Here is a 12,867-nt window from a genome sequence, read left to right as displayed (position 1 = left end):
CCTTTCAACTAATTATATATGACTGGAAAAGGCAGGGGGATGGCATAGGAAATATGTAGCGAGATATATTGGCGGGTGCCCTCCAAAGTTGCACCCGCTGGATGCCGATGTCCTAAGATACTTGCGGGGTGAGGCGGCACTGCAGTCATAAAAAAACTCCTGAAAGCCAAAACTTGGTAGACAACATTTCAGCACCTTTTATGTGGTCAACCAAATTTTACCACAACATATACCCCTTATACAAATCATAAAACCCAACAGTAACCCCCTTATACTGTACTTGCCTCTTACACATTGGGCCTTATTCTAGTTCACTCTTTCTGACAAAATCCTTCTTAGATGGACAAAACCATGTGCACTGCAGGGGGGCAGATGTAACAGGTGCAGCTAGAATTAGATTTGGGTGAGTTATTTTGTTTGTGTGCAGGGTAAATACTGACTGCTTTATTTTTACACTGCAATTTAGATCTCAATTTGAAGTAAAACCCCACCCAAATCTAATTCTCTCTGCACAAGTAACATCTGCCCCACCTGCAGTGCACATGGTTTTATCCATCAAAGAAGGATTTTGTCAGAAAGAGTGAACTAGAATAACCCCCATTATGCCACATGGAATGAGTAAAAATTCTCATTTTGTCACATGGATTGACCCAAAATACACACTATACCAAACAGATTGAGCAATAATGCACAAAATGCTTCATAAACACGGGCATTGCACACCGGAGGCGCACATTAAAACATTTACACAATAATGCCCATTACAATGTTAAGCCACACACCATAATGTCCATTACGTATTATGCCAAACACCGTAATGCCTATTAAAAATTATGCTACATAAGTGCTGCTTACCTATCAGCTCATTGTCAGGGGTTCCATGCTCATTGCCAGGGGTTCTATGCTCATTGCCATGTGGGATTACATGCTCATTGCCAAGGGGGAATACATGCTCGCAGTAACTGGGGGACAGCCGCCGCCGGGCAGAAATGACAGCCATTGACAGCTATATCTTCAGAATCAACTGACCCATTTAAGTGTGGGCTTCGAATGATTTTGGTCCCATGAAACTGGGCCATTTGGTTCCAGAGAAATCTGTCCTCAAATAACATGAACAGCCATGAAATTACATTTCATTACGGGAGAAGCCTGGAGAGGCAACACGTCAGGGGGGCGGGAGGAAGGCTGACATCCCTTGACCCCGCCCCCATGCCGGAAAACTCAGTGATTTGTGGGCCGCGGAGAGGGGGCGGGGCTTAAATGACACAATCTCGTCATTTTTGCCCCGCCTCCTCTCCACGGACCCTCGAATTCCGGTAATTAAACCAGCAGGCATGGGGGGGAATGGGGGCTATTACCACAATTCGGGACACTTGCCTATCTTCCCAGGGGGGGGGGGGCGGGGGTGGACTGGATTTCTGGGAGGCTCCCGGCCATTCCAGGAGGATAGGCAAGACTGCTGCACAGGTGGTGGGAGGGAGAACATTAATGTGTGGAAGGGGGCACTGAGCTGAATAAAGGGTCCCTTGTAAATGACTTCCAGGGAGGTAGGGGGTGTTTTATACACAGGGGAGGGTTGGATAATGGAGTGGGCTTAATATTCATCATTTTCCGGTGGAAGGGCAGCTTGTTTGAATGCAGATATTGCCATTATCTGGAAATAGATTTTTTCTGGGCATGATAGAGACAAGCCGCTAGATTCGGCAGAAAGGGGAGAGTCCCAATTTTTGGAATATACTCTCAGAAAAACGCTAAGTCAGAGAGAACCTGAGAAATATGCTGGGAAGTGCAATTTACAGGTCAGATGTGGACTGCTGTTTTGAAGTTGGATATCTCCAGTTCCCCAGGGCCGATTTTCAAAATTCTGGTACCTCTGGAAAAAGGGGATCCTCAGCTATCAAAATAGGACCCTTATACACCTGGGGCCCCTGGGAAAGTGCCCATTCAGCCCATACGAAAAGACAGCCCTGGGACCCATGTTATCCTATGGAGAAAACGTTCCAGCTTTGCCTGGCAGTATCTCTGGTTCCGGGGTGGCTAGAGACACGGGGCTGGGCTCATTGGAAATCCCTGGCCCTCCTATTTGGAGAGTGGGCCTGGAGCTGTAGCTCCTTCAGGCCCATTGTTAATCCGGCCCTGGCCACTGGCAGTTACAAAGGTTGGACTCCAGCACAGTCCAAAATTAAAAGAGGGGGGTCACATCAACTGCCAGTGAGTCCAGGACAGTGATGTTTGGAGTGGCATTAGGTGTGGCTCCCCTATTTGAATATTGGATTGTTCTGTATCCCCACCTCTGCAACTGCCACTGGTAAGGAAGTCCGGAAACAGAGCATTTTGTACCTAATCGAATGGGCCATGTTGGAGGGTATGCAAATGCCCAGTGGCATCAGATGTGCTTGCCAAGCCTGCTGTGGATCCAGGGGCGTAACTACCATAGGTGCAGGGGGTGCAGCTGCTATGGGGCCCAGAGCTGAGAGGGGCCCACTTTGCCTGTCAAAGTATCATGTGCTGTATACATTTTTCAGCATTAGGTGATAAATAGGGGCCCTTACATACTTTTGCTATGGGGCCCACATGTATCTAGTTACGTCACTGTGTGGATCTGAGGGGTAGATGTAATAAGCAGTGATAAGGGAGGAAAAGTGAGTCAGAGTGGCCCATGGCAACCAATCAGCTGCTGTGTATAAATATATATTGTGCAAATTATAGATGTTACTTCAGTGCTGATTGGTCTGTGGATCTGAGAGGTAGATGTATTAAGCAGTGATAAGGGAGGAGAGGTGAGTCAGAGTGGTCCATGGCAACCAATCAGCTGCTATGTATAATTTTGTTAAATCAGTGCTGATTGGTTGCCATGGGTCACTTCTCCTTTGTTTCACTTATCCTGCCTTATCACTGCTTCATACATCTACCCCTCAGTGATAAACCATAGCACCAAAGAGAGAGCCTGCCAAGTGGCTTACAGTGATCACTAGAGCTACATATGTCTTAAGTACTATAAAATCAACCATTCGGAAACACCCTCCTTGAAACACCCCCCCCCCCCCCCCCCCTCCTCTAGAAATGCTGTATTTGCCCTTGCAGGGCTTTGGGATAGCTAACAGAGTAAGAGACCATGGCCGATATGTAATAGGATGCGAGTTTTAGCACAGTTTTGAACTCGCACCAACTCGCACTAATTCGCATGTTTCAAACTCGCGTTTTTGCCTCTAAATTCGCATATGTAATGGATTGCGAATTTGACGAGCAAAAGTGCGATATGGTGCGATTTCGGGCGCTTTTTTAGAATAGAATCATTCTGATGTTAGGCGCTGAAGATGAAACATCTCCAGCGCCTTTCATCATATTGCCGATTGGAGCTGCCGTAGCCGCAAGAGCTTGAAGATAAAGAAGAAGAGAGAAGAGAGAAGAGAAGACAGAAGACCATCCATGGTGGAACTGGTGAGTAGGATTTACTTCCACAGGTCCAACATGGATTATCGTCGGACAGGACGCCGAGCCCGGAGCCGCCGACACGAAGCCGCCGACACCGAAGCCTCCGACACCAGAGCCAGCGACCTACCGACGGGATAAAGATAGGTAAGTATGAGTGTGTGTGTGATGTGTGTATTAAACTTTTATTTAAAATGTGTGTCAGTGTGTGTTTTGTGTACTATTTTTTTAACAGTAGAACTACAAGTTACAGCGGGCCCTTTAATGCCCTGCAGGCTGGGACTTGTGGTTCTCCAAGTCCCAGCTTGCAGGGGAGGCTTGCTGGCACTTGTAGTACCACTGTTAAAAACAATAGATTTAACTTGATTTTACACAAAATCAGCTCCATGCCCACAGCCCAGGGGCATGGAGGACAGCCCCGGGCTTCAGCATGGGCAGGTAAGTTCTGGAGGGGGGGGAACCCTTCTTTGGGGGGGTCCCCACTTCCCCAGGACCCCTGCCCATGCTGACCAGCCACAGGGCTGAATGCTTTGGCCGGGAGGACTTGTATAAAAAGTCTCCCCCCCGGCTGTGGCATTACCCTGCTGGCTGTTTGGGTCCGGTGCTGGTTCTTTAAATACGGGGGACCCCTAGTCATTTTGTCCCCCGTATTTTGGGAACCAGCGCCGGACCTTGAGCCTGGTGCTGGTTTCATTAAATCAAGGGGACCCCTATTTGTTTGTCCCTCTGATTTTATGATACCAGCACCGGCTTTTTAAACCCGGGGCTGGTAATGCTTAGGAGGGGGACCGCACGCCAGTTTTTTATTTAAATTTATTTTTTAACTATTTTTTTACAGCAGATGATCTGTGCATGTTTCTGCCTAAATCGCCAGTCAGAAGCTGGTCTATTTTTTTTGCGATTTTTTTGAAGCTCCCATATGCGACTTTAGAACTCGCATCCTATTACATATGCGAGTTCTATAGTTTACTATGGGAAAACATCTGGATGCGATTTTCAGCGTGCCTGAAAATCGCATCTTTAAAATGTGCGATTTCGCGGTAAAAAATGCGATTTTTTACCGCGACTTGCATCCTATTACATGTGCGATTTTTAGAAAAAATGCGAATTTGGTCAATTTTGACCAAAAATCGCAAAAGTCTAAAAATCGCACCCTATTACATATCGGCCGATAACTAAGTTGGGGCACACTAGAGTTAAGGATTGCACAGGATGAGAGCAACAAAGTGGAGAGAGAGTGCAGGTACTTGTTTTCCAGACAAATTAATTTTACAGTAAAATAACCTTTAGGCTCTAAGGGGTCTATTCATGAAACAATGAAAATAAAAGTGAGTCAGTGAAGAAGTTGCCCAACCTAGCAGCATTGAGGATACAATTATCAGTGCATTCTATTAAATTATATGTATCAGCTGACATATTATATGTATCAGACATTTATATTTAATCATTTTGTGGCTAATTTCTTTGGGCATTGGTGCAGAATAGCAATACAACAGTGATCAAAGGTTATGGCTAAATAGAAAGGAAAGCTTAAAAATTAATACTGATTTTGTTCACAGTTTTACCTTCAAAGCCCAATTAATTGCATCTAACTATTAGACAACTGACAATTTACATTAAGAACAGAAATATATTGAAGTAAAATAATCTTTACTTTAAATTACCTGTAATAAGCCTACTTAAACTCCATAGCTGGGAGTACTTAAGCAAGTTCAATTAAGGATAAAGGGCCTTTTGTTTTAATGACAATATCATCTTTACACAGCAAGTAATACAATTCTTCAGCTTTAAAAAGAAAAGCTGTTTTTTTTCCGGCTGGAAGTAATATAATGTGAATAATGTATCCTAATAATGCTCTGATTCAGTACATTAAGCAACTTCATTATGACCCAAGTTTATGATGTCACACTATATAAAACACGCCACACTATATAAAATCAACTCCATGCCGACATGGATAGTGGGGGTATGAACGTACTAACTATAGTGGACGCCCAACTAACATATAAGTACCGACTTTACTTTTATCTCCCTCTCCAAGCTTTGAGAAATCTCCTTTAGTTTTATAAATCAGTATATTTCAATCAGTTTGGTTTAGTCAAAGAGCTGCCGGGGGTTCAACCTCTCGCCCAGCTGAAATTAAGCTACTATGGTTTCATTGGTGCCCTGCAGATTCGGCTTCCAGCACTACCACACCATCTGAGTGAGTTACTGGAGTGAAGGGGTCCTGTGAAACTTTACAGTGGCTCAGAGCGGTGGGTAGAAAGAGCACCCTGCATGTTGTGTTATATGCTTGCACCACATCCCGATAAACTTCCAGCCTCTTACAGAAGCAAAATCCAGCAGTCAGCATTGTACACAGGGAGGCTTCCAGCCATGTGACTGTAAATTGTTTTAGTGCAGGTTACTTAAATAGAGCATAGAGCTCCTCTCTCTCGCCCCTCTCCCCATTCGTTGTTTAAAAGTCAATCCCTATATACGAGTCTACTGTATGCAGATTTGTTGATCCTGTACATCAGAGGTGGGGAACCTCAGGCCCGGGGGCCATATGCGGCCCCCGTAGCTGGTCTGAGTGGCCCGCCCACTCACCCGGTGGCTTTGCCGGGAGTCAAGACCAGGGGAATTCTCGGGAGAAGTCGGTAGTTCTCGCGAGATTCCTCTTCATCAACAGCAGCCGGAGACTGTCATTCCTATTCAGCGGCAGCCCCTGGAGCGTGGGGCGGCTGCAGCAGGACAATTTGTAAGAGAAATTTTTACATATGGCCCCCGAAGGATTTTTTCCCCATACAAATGGCCCTTGGCACAAAAAAGGTTCCCCACCCCCACCCCTTCTTTAACCCCTTCAGTGTTTTTTTTTTTTTTTAAAGGTAGCGCTCCCCACTGGGCGAGTTTTTAGGGGGAGTGCTACCTAAAAAAAATCCACCACGCTGTCCCCCTGGGCCGGGCAGCGCCACTGAACCCTATGCCAGCCGCTGCCCGGCCCTGTGCCCCGGCACCATGGCCCTGCACCCAGCAACTCGACATGTCAGTAGCCAGAGACTTCAATAGAAAAGCCGGAGGGGCGGGGTGAGGAGGAGGAGGAGGCACCGGCTCTACACAGTGGCAATCCCGAGAATTTTCTGGGCTTGCCAGACTGGGCACTGAGGCACAGCCCGGAAAATTCTCGGGATTACCACTGAAGGGGTTAATCAAAGCATCTTGCACAAGTTGTAATTACATGGTTAGTCAATTAAACCATTGGGATATCTATTCAAATTTAGAGCACCGGTATAATTATTATTATTAATTATCCTTTCCCCCGTTAATCGGCCAATGTCCATCAATCCCTGTCCCCATTCCATCAGTCCATTTAGAGAGACCAACCTATTTTTATCATCATAATCTTCCCGGTGTTCAAGACCCTACTTTGTCATTGTCTATAATGTGGAAAGCTGAACTAACATATCCTTTATTATCCACCGGTAGTGGTTTTCTTAATGAATTCAATAACAATATTCCAGTTCCTATTTTGTTAGATTTTATTTTATATAATGTACTCTGACTTAGGCAACTGTTTGGGGAGACATATCCTTTATTAATATTTGTAGTCCTCAGAATAGTGGCCAGCAGCCAACCTGATCTTATATGAAGAAGTATTTATTTATCCAGTAAGACTGCCATAACTCAGTCATATGTGATGGCTAAATGTCCACGCACAGCCTAAACTAATTGTAACCATAGGGTTAATGGTTTGATTTCAGCATATCATATAAGTTGTAATACCTGTGTATTGCCTCATTAAGGACTAAGGATATTTTATTAATGTTGACACAGGATGTAACCTATAAAGTCAGGCACAACATACATTGAGAGGCCTTCTTGTACCTAACACTGGCATTAGTGGGCATCTAGGAGACATTTACTTATAAAGTATTAGCAGGCGACTTTTCAATACAATAATCACGTAGTCGCCAAGTGTTCCTTAATGTCAGGAAACTTCAAGACCTACTGTAGATAATGTAGAGAGGCTTTTCGAGGTATTCTTTATTACTGTTCATTGTTCAATATGGCTTGTAATATTCTTTAATTGTCCACAGGGAATTTCATATACAAGAAATCTCAGCTTCTCAAGTAGAAAAGATCTTCCGTTAAACCTCCAGATCACTGACTGGAAAAAGCCTCAGAAAGATATGTTCATTCTGATACACACATCATGACCATGCAAATTGGAATGCTGCATCATTTAAACATCATTATGTATGTGATACCTAAAACTGTTAACTATTATCTTGTGTTTACATTGGCTGCAAACAAATAAACCAATGAGTAGAAGGGACAAGTCTTGACTTGCAATCACCACTATCTTTGACAGGTTTTGTACTTCCTTATAGATCTGCTGCAGTCTGTTCTTCAGAGTCTCGGATTTATTTAGAAACTTCCTCCCAATAGGTAATGGGACTTCACTATTCACTATTAATCTGGTGTCTAAAAAAGTAGCTACATAAGACATTGTATATGTGCTATATTTTTCATGTCCTCACTACTGGTGAGATCTGTCTTTTTTTCTTTGTGGAGAAAAAAATAAATTTTGTCTTTGAATATACAACCTTGGGGTAAATTTAGTAAGACGCAGCATGCTTCTTTTTACAGCATTATCTAATAGCAGCATGGCGGCTGCTGAGTCCCGGAGCCAGTCCCAGTCATTGCCTATCCTCAACCAGGACGTTGCTCCACCTTCTTGCAGGGTTCAATGGTTGCAGCCTGCTGCTGGGCAATGAGGATTCCAGAACACTGGCATATCCCTGGTTGCCTATCAACCTCTGGAAGTGCTGCTACATGCAGTACTTCACCTTTTCTTTATGTTTTGATTAATTACCTCTGGAAGTTCAGTTGATCAGTGGAGTTTTCTAATAAATTGCCAGCACAGCCCTGCCAGTTATAGGTTGTGTTACACACTCTTATGACTGGTCACAGTTTTTGAGCTTACATCAGTGCACTCAGGGATACTGTTTGTTCTGCCGGTTCCACTCTAATCCAGCTATCCTGAACAACCTGACCCCTGCTGGTGGCACTCAACAATTTAACAATCCTGTGCTGTCTGTCCTAAAGGGGTGCTTCTCTGCAATCTGGCTATCCTGTACCACCTGACCTGCTGGTGCTTCTCGGCAGTCCTGTGTTCTGTCGGTGCTGCTCCACAACCCAGCTATCCTGTACCACCTGTCCTGCCAATGTGGCTCCACAATTCAGAAATTCTGTGCTACCTGTAAGGCTGTTGTTGCTCCATACCATCTCCTGAACCTTGTGTTACACTCCATAATACTCTCGCAATTTCCTGTTGCTTTGAAAAGCCGCTACAGCCTGAGAACATAAGAATTGGTGGTCTCTCAAGTACCGGAGAAAGTGTACAGTTCTAAGGAAACAAAAGGACTGTATTAGGCTTGGAGACCGCTCCAGCATTTTTATAGCGGTCTCATCAAAGCATACAGGAAATTTGTAAAATAGAAATAAAAGCTGAACTAAGCTGTTTAGTATTTCTTTCGTCAATTGAAAATGGGCCAAAGCCACCTACAGTATGATCATTTCCAATCACATTAAGGGTCTGATTACATTATCAATGCTGGTTTTATGTGACGCCAACAATCTTATCCAAATCAAACTAGGGATGAATAGGAGCCATTATGAGCATCTTGTGATGATGTGGCCTCAGCAAACTCCCCAGAAGTCTTTCAAGATTTAATGAGTGAAAGACCTTTTATATAAATTGTTGTGTTTAGACATCCTAACTATCTCTCAAACACACTTCAATCAATGGGTTCTTGTTAAAGTTTTAACAGCTACTTAAAAATACTCAGGTCAGTTCATACAGTCTTTCATTTTAGATCTACATTTTCTTGAACTTAGGTCTATGGATGGACTCAGAAAAGGTCATGGCTATAAAAGACTGTAGGAGACCAACCCATTGTTACTGCCTCTGAACATTTTCCGGTGCCAGAATTCCAAGCCTTGCTTCAACATCCCTGAATTGTACCTTGGTATTTGGTGTGCCAAATCTTATACCTTCTAGACATCCAAATCCAAACCTGAGACCCTGAGCCTTGCCTGTTATCCATTTATGAATCTGGGCATGTCCTTAAAAACAAGACATCCACTTTGTATGGCCATTGTCGGGTAGCTGATTCTCCAACATAGCACAGGACCATCCCCATAATAAGTATACCCTGTGTAGCCAATCAGCATAACATACTGTATATCTTCTTACCAGTGTCAGATGTAGCTATAAAAACCTACATACTATAGACCCCTAGTGGTTTATTTACTAAGATGGAAGTTTTATTGAAGATGGGATGTTGCTCTGGACAACCAACCAGATTCTATTATCTTCTAGAAGCTGCTAAATAAAAAGTAGATTCTGATTGGTTGTCCATAACAACATCCCATCTTCAATAGAATGCCCATCTTATTAAATAAACCCCTTAGCATCAACTTATGCTTTGGGGTTTGCTCTGATTTTATAGGTGGTCAATATTATAAATGGTCATCACATTGCTTTCAGTGAAAAAGGGTGGTAAAATTCAAGGCATACAGTGAAGCAGCTAACTATCATCAACACCACAGATAAATGTCTCCATTATGTGAGACATTCATGAAAACAGTGGCATATGCAGTGTATAAAGCAGTTATTTATTAAGTTAGTACTAAGATTCAATACACATATATATAAAAAAAAAGGTGGCAAATTAAACCTTGAAACAAGTTTTTAGATAACAGTTTGTTTTGACTGAAATTCCAACACAAATCGTTCTACAGAAAAATGGGTGGATCTGTTAATGAGGCCTGGCCTAAATCTAGTAATGATTGCTACAACTACATTGGTTTGTATCGATCCAGTACTTGTGTTAGCTTTAACCCAAAATAGGTGTGAAATTGCCACACAAACATTTGTATTCATCATAATGACCTTTAATGTTTACCTTATATAGGAAATATCATTTTTTGGGTACTTGTTTCCTAGCACAGCCACACCGATTTGTATCGGGGTGATCGGGTCGGAAAAATCGCGACGGTCGCATCGCATGCGACCAAATCGCATGCGATGCGACCGACGCGATGGACCCGATTTTTACATTGAATCAAATGTGAATAGGGCCCCTGGGACCCTATTTTACATTGGATTCAATGTAAAGTAGTCCCCAGACCCCAAATTTTACCCCCTCAACAGTACCCCACGATTGACGCCAACCCGAAGCGTGGCGAGCGCAGCGAGCCCGCGAGGGGCGGCGGTACGCGTCCTCCGACCTTTTCATATCCCTACTATCCACGTCGGCGTGGAGTTGAGAATATAAAGTGTGGCGAGCGCAACGAGCCCCGCGTGGGGACGCGTATAACTTCACAGGTATACGCGTCCCCTCGCGGGGCTCGCTGCGCTCGCCACGCTTCGGTCTCGGTGGCTCACAATGGGGTTGCTTAACTTTTTAACGATGACGGGGCCATATACAATGTGAAATGGGTCATATTGGCCCATTTCACATTGTTTGCTATGTAAAATGGACTTACTCAAGTCCATCTCATCTTGTGCCATTATAATGGCACAAGACCGACGCGATGCTCCCGATTTCAATGTTAAAAATATATTAACATTAAAGCCTATGGCAAAACCGCGTCCATCGTGTCGGTCGCGTCGCGGGCCATGTTAATGCACGCGACCGACGCGATGGTCCCGATTTTGCCTTTGCCGGCAAAATGGACCTGATTTCAAAGGAAATCGGGTCCATCGCGTCCATCGTGTACCTTAACTTTAAGGTACACGATGGACAAGATTGTGGCCGTGCTAGGAAACAAGTACCATTTTTTGTTTTTCACACAACATTTTTTATTTGAGTTTGTATAACAAATGTACTGGCATTTTTAGTAGATATTTTGCACATCTCTCAGATATGTTGGCATGCAAAGAGTTAATAAATGGGTAAATGGGGACAAAATAAAAGGTATGTTATTGAAAACAGGAATATGTTCTAGTAAAATAAACCATTCCAATTCAAACAGGTGGTTTGCAAAATAATATTGATAAAATATTACAAACATTTAAAACCGTATTTGATTGTTTTTTTTTCTAATTCAAAATTAGCAATTGAATGAGCCAATGGTTTAACCATATTTCTAGTTCTCCTAAATTTATCTGAAATTCCTACCATGTCCATAGCAAAAAAAGGAAACCAATACTGTTCTGATTCCGGATAGATATACAGTATGAGGTAACAGAAATATATGTATGTTATTTGCATGGCAGTCTTTAAATTAATTATTCTATTGACTGCTAGTTGCCCACCTGTTATTGCCCATGTTTTGTGCTTTGTGTCATGCTAATCTGACACTTATTCTATAGAACAAGACAGTTAAATTAATCATATTGAGCCATGACTGATAATTTGTTATAAAATGACCAGCATGCCTTATATTAGACTAGCTGAGGTACCCAGCATTGCTGGGGTTTGGTTGTGCAATTAGCATTACTTGAACTTTATCCTTCTCTTGTTTTAATTTTGACAGCTCTTCCAACAGACCCAGGAGGTGGCTGCCTAGGGGTGTGGTACAGGGGTCCGACAGTCGGAATCCCGACAGTCATTAGCCCGACGTCGGGATCCCGACTGGCCGGACCCAGACAGCATGGTGAGCGCAACTAAGCCCCTTGCGGGCTCGCTGCGCTCGCCATGCTGCGGGCACGGTGGCTCGCTACGCGAGGCACCTATTCTATTCTCCATCTATGGGGGTCGTGGACCCCCATGAGGGAAAATAGCAGGTGGCCGTCAGGAACCCAGCTGTCGGGGCCCCGTCCGGCACCCGCTGCCTAATGTCATCTGAAGTTCTCATCCAAATCTGTCCAGCAAAAGGCTTGGAGCAGGCTTCCCATGCCCATAGTGTGGCCAGCATACATCTCTCTGTGGTTGGCTGATGGATCTGACCACATTTATTTTCTTAAACCTTATGTCCTCTACCCTCTCTATGGCCCTTATTCTGGTTGGTGCGGCCAGAGCCGCACACGGGGCTCCAGCCGCACAAACCAATCCCCGCCCACCCTACGGATCGCCACGGCCGTCCGTACACGGACGGCTGGCGATCCGCATAAAAATGGTGGAGGCTACGCCTCCACCATGGTGGGAGCTGCCCCCTGCATTCGATGGTCGTCGACCATCGAAGGCAGGTCCGCACGCCGCGGCAGCTCCCGCAAGCTGAGACCACACGGACAATCGTCCGTGTGGTAGCTTGTATGGGGGCTGAAAGCTGACATCCGGCGACGTCAGCTTTCCGCCCCCATGAGTGGCGTCATGCCCTCATTACCATGCATACGCCCCGCGTTTGCATGGGAACGCCCATGAAACGCGGGGCGTACACATAGGGAAATGAGGGCATGAAGCCCCTCACGCCCCTATACGCCCCCTTTGCGGCGGACGAAATACG

This window comes from Crinia signifera, chromosome 5 (assembly GCF_055691185.1).
Source record: "Crinia signifera chromosome 5, ASM5569118v1, whole genome shotgun sequence".
Lineage (NCBI taxonomy): Eukaryota > Metazoa > Chordata > Amphibia > Anura > Myobatrachidae > Crinia > Crinia signifera.
The sequence above is the reverse complement of the archived record's forward strand: the minus strand, read 5'-3'. Positions refer to the sequence as shown.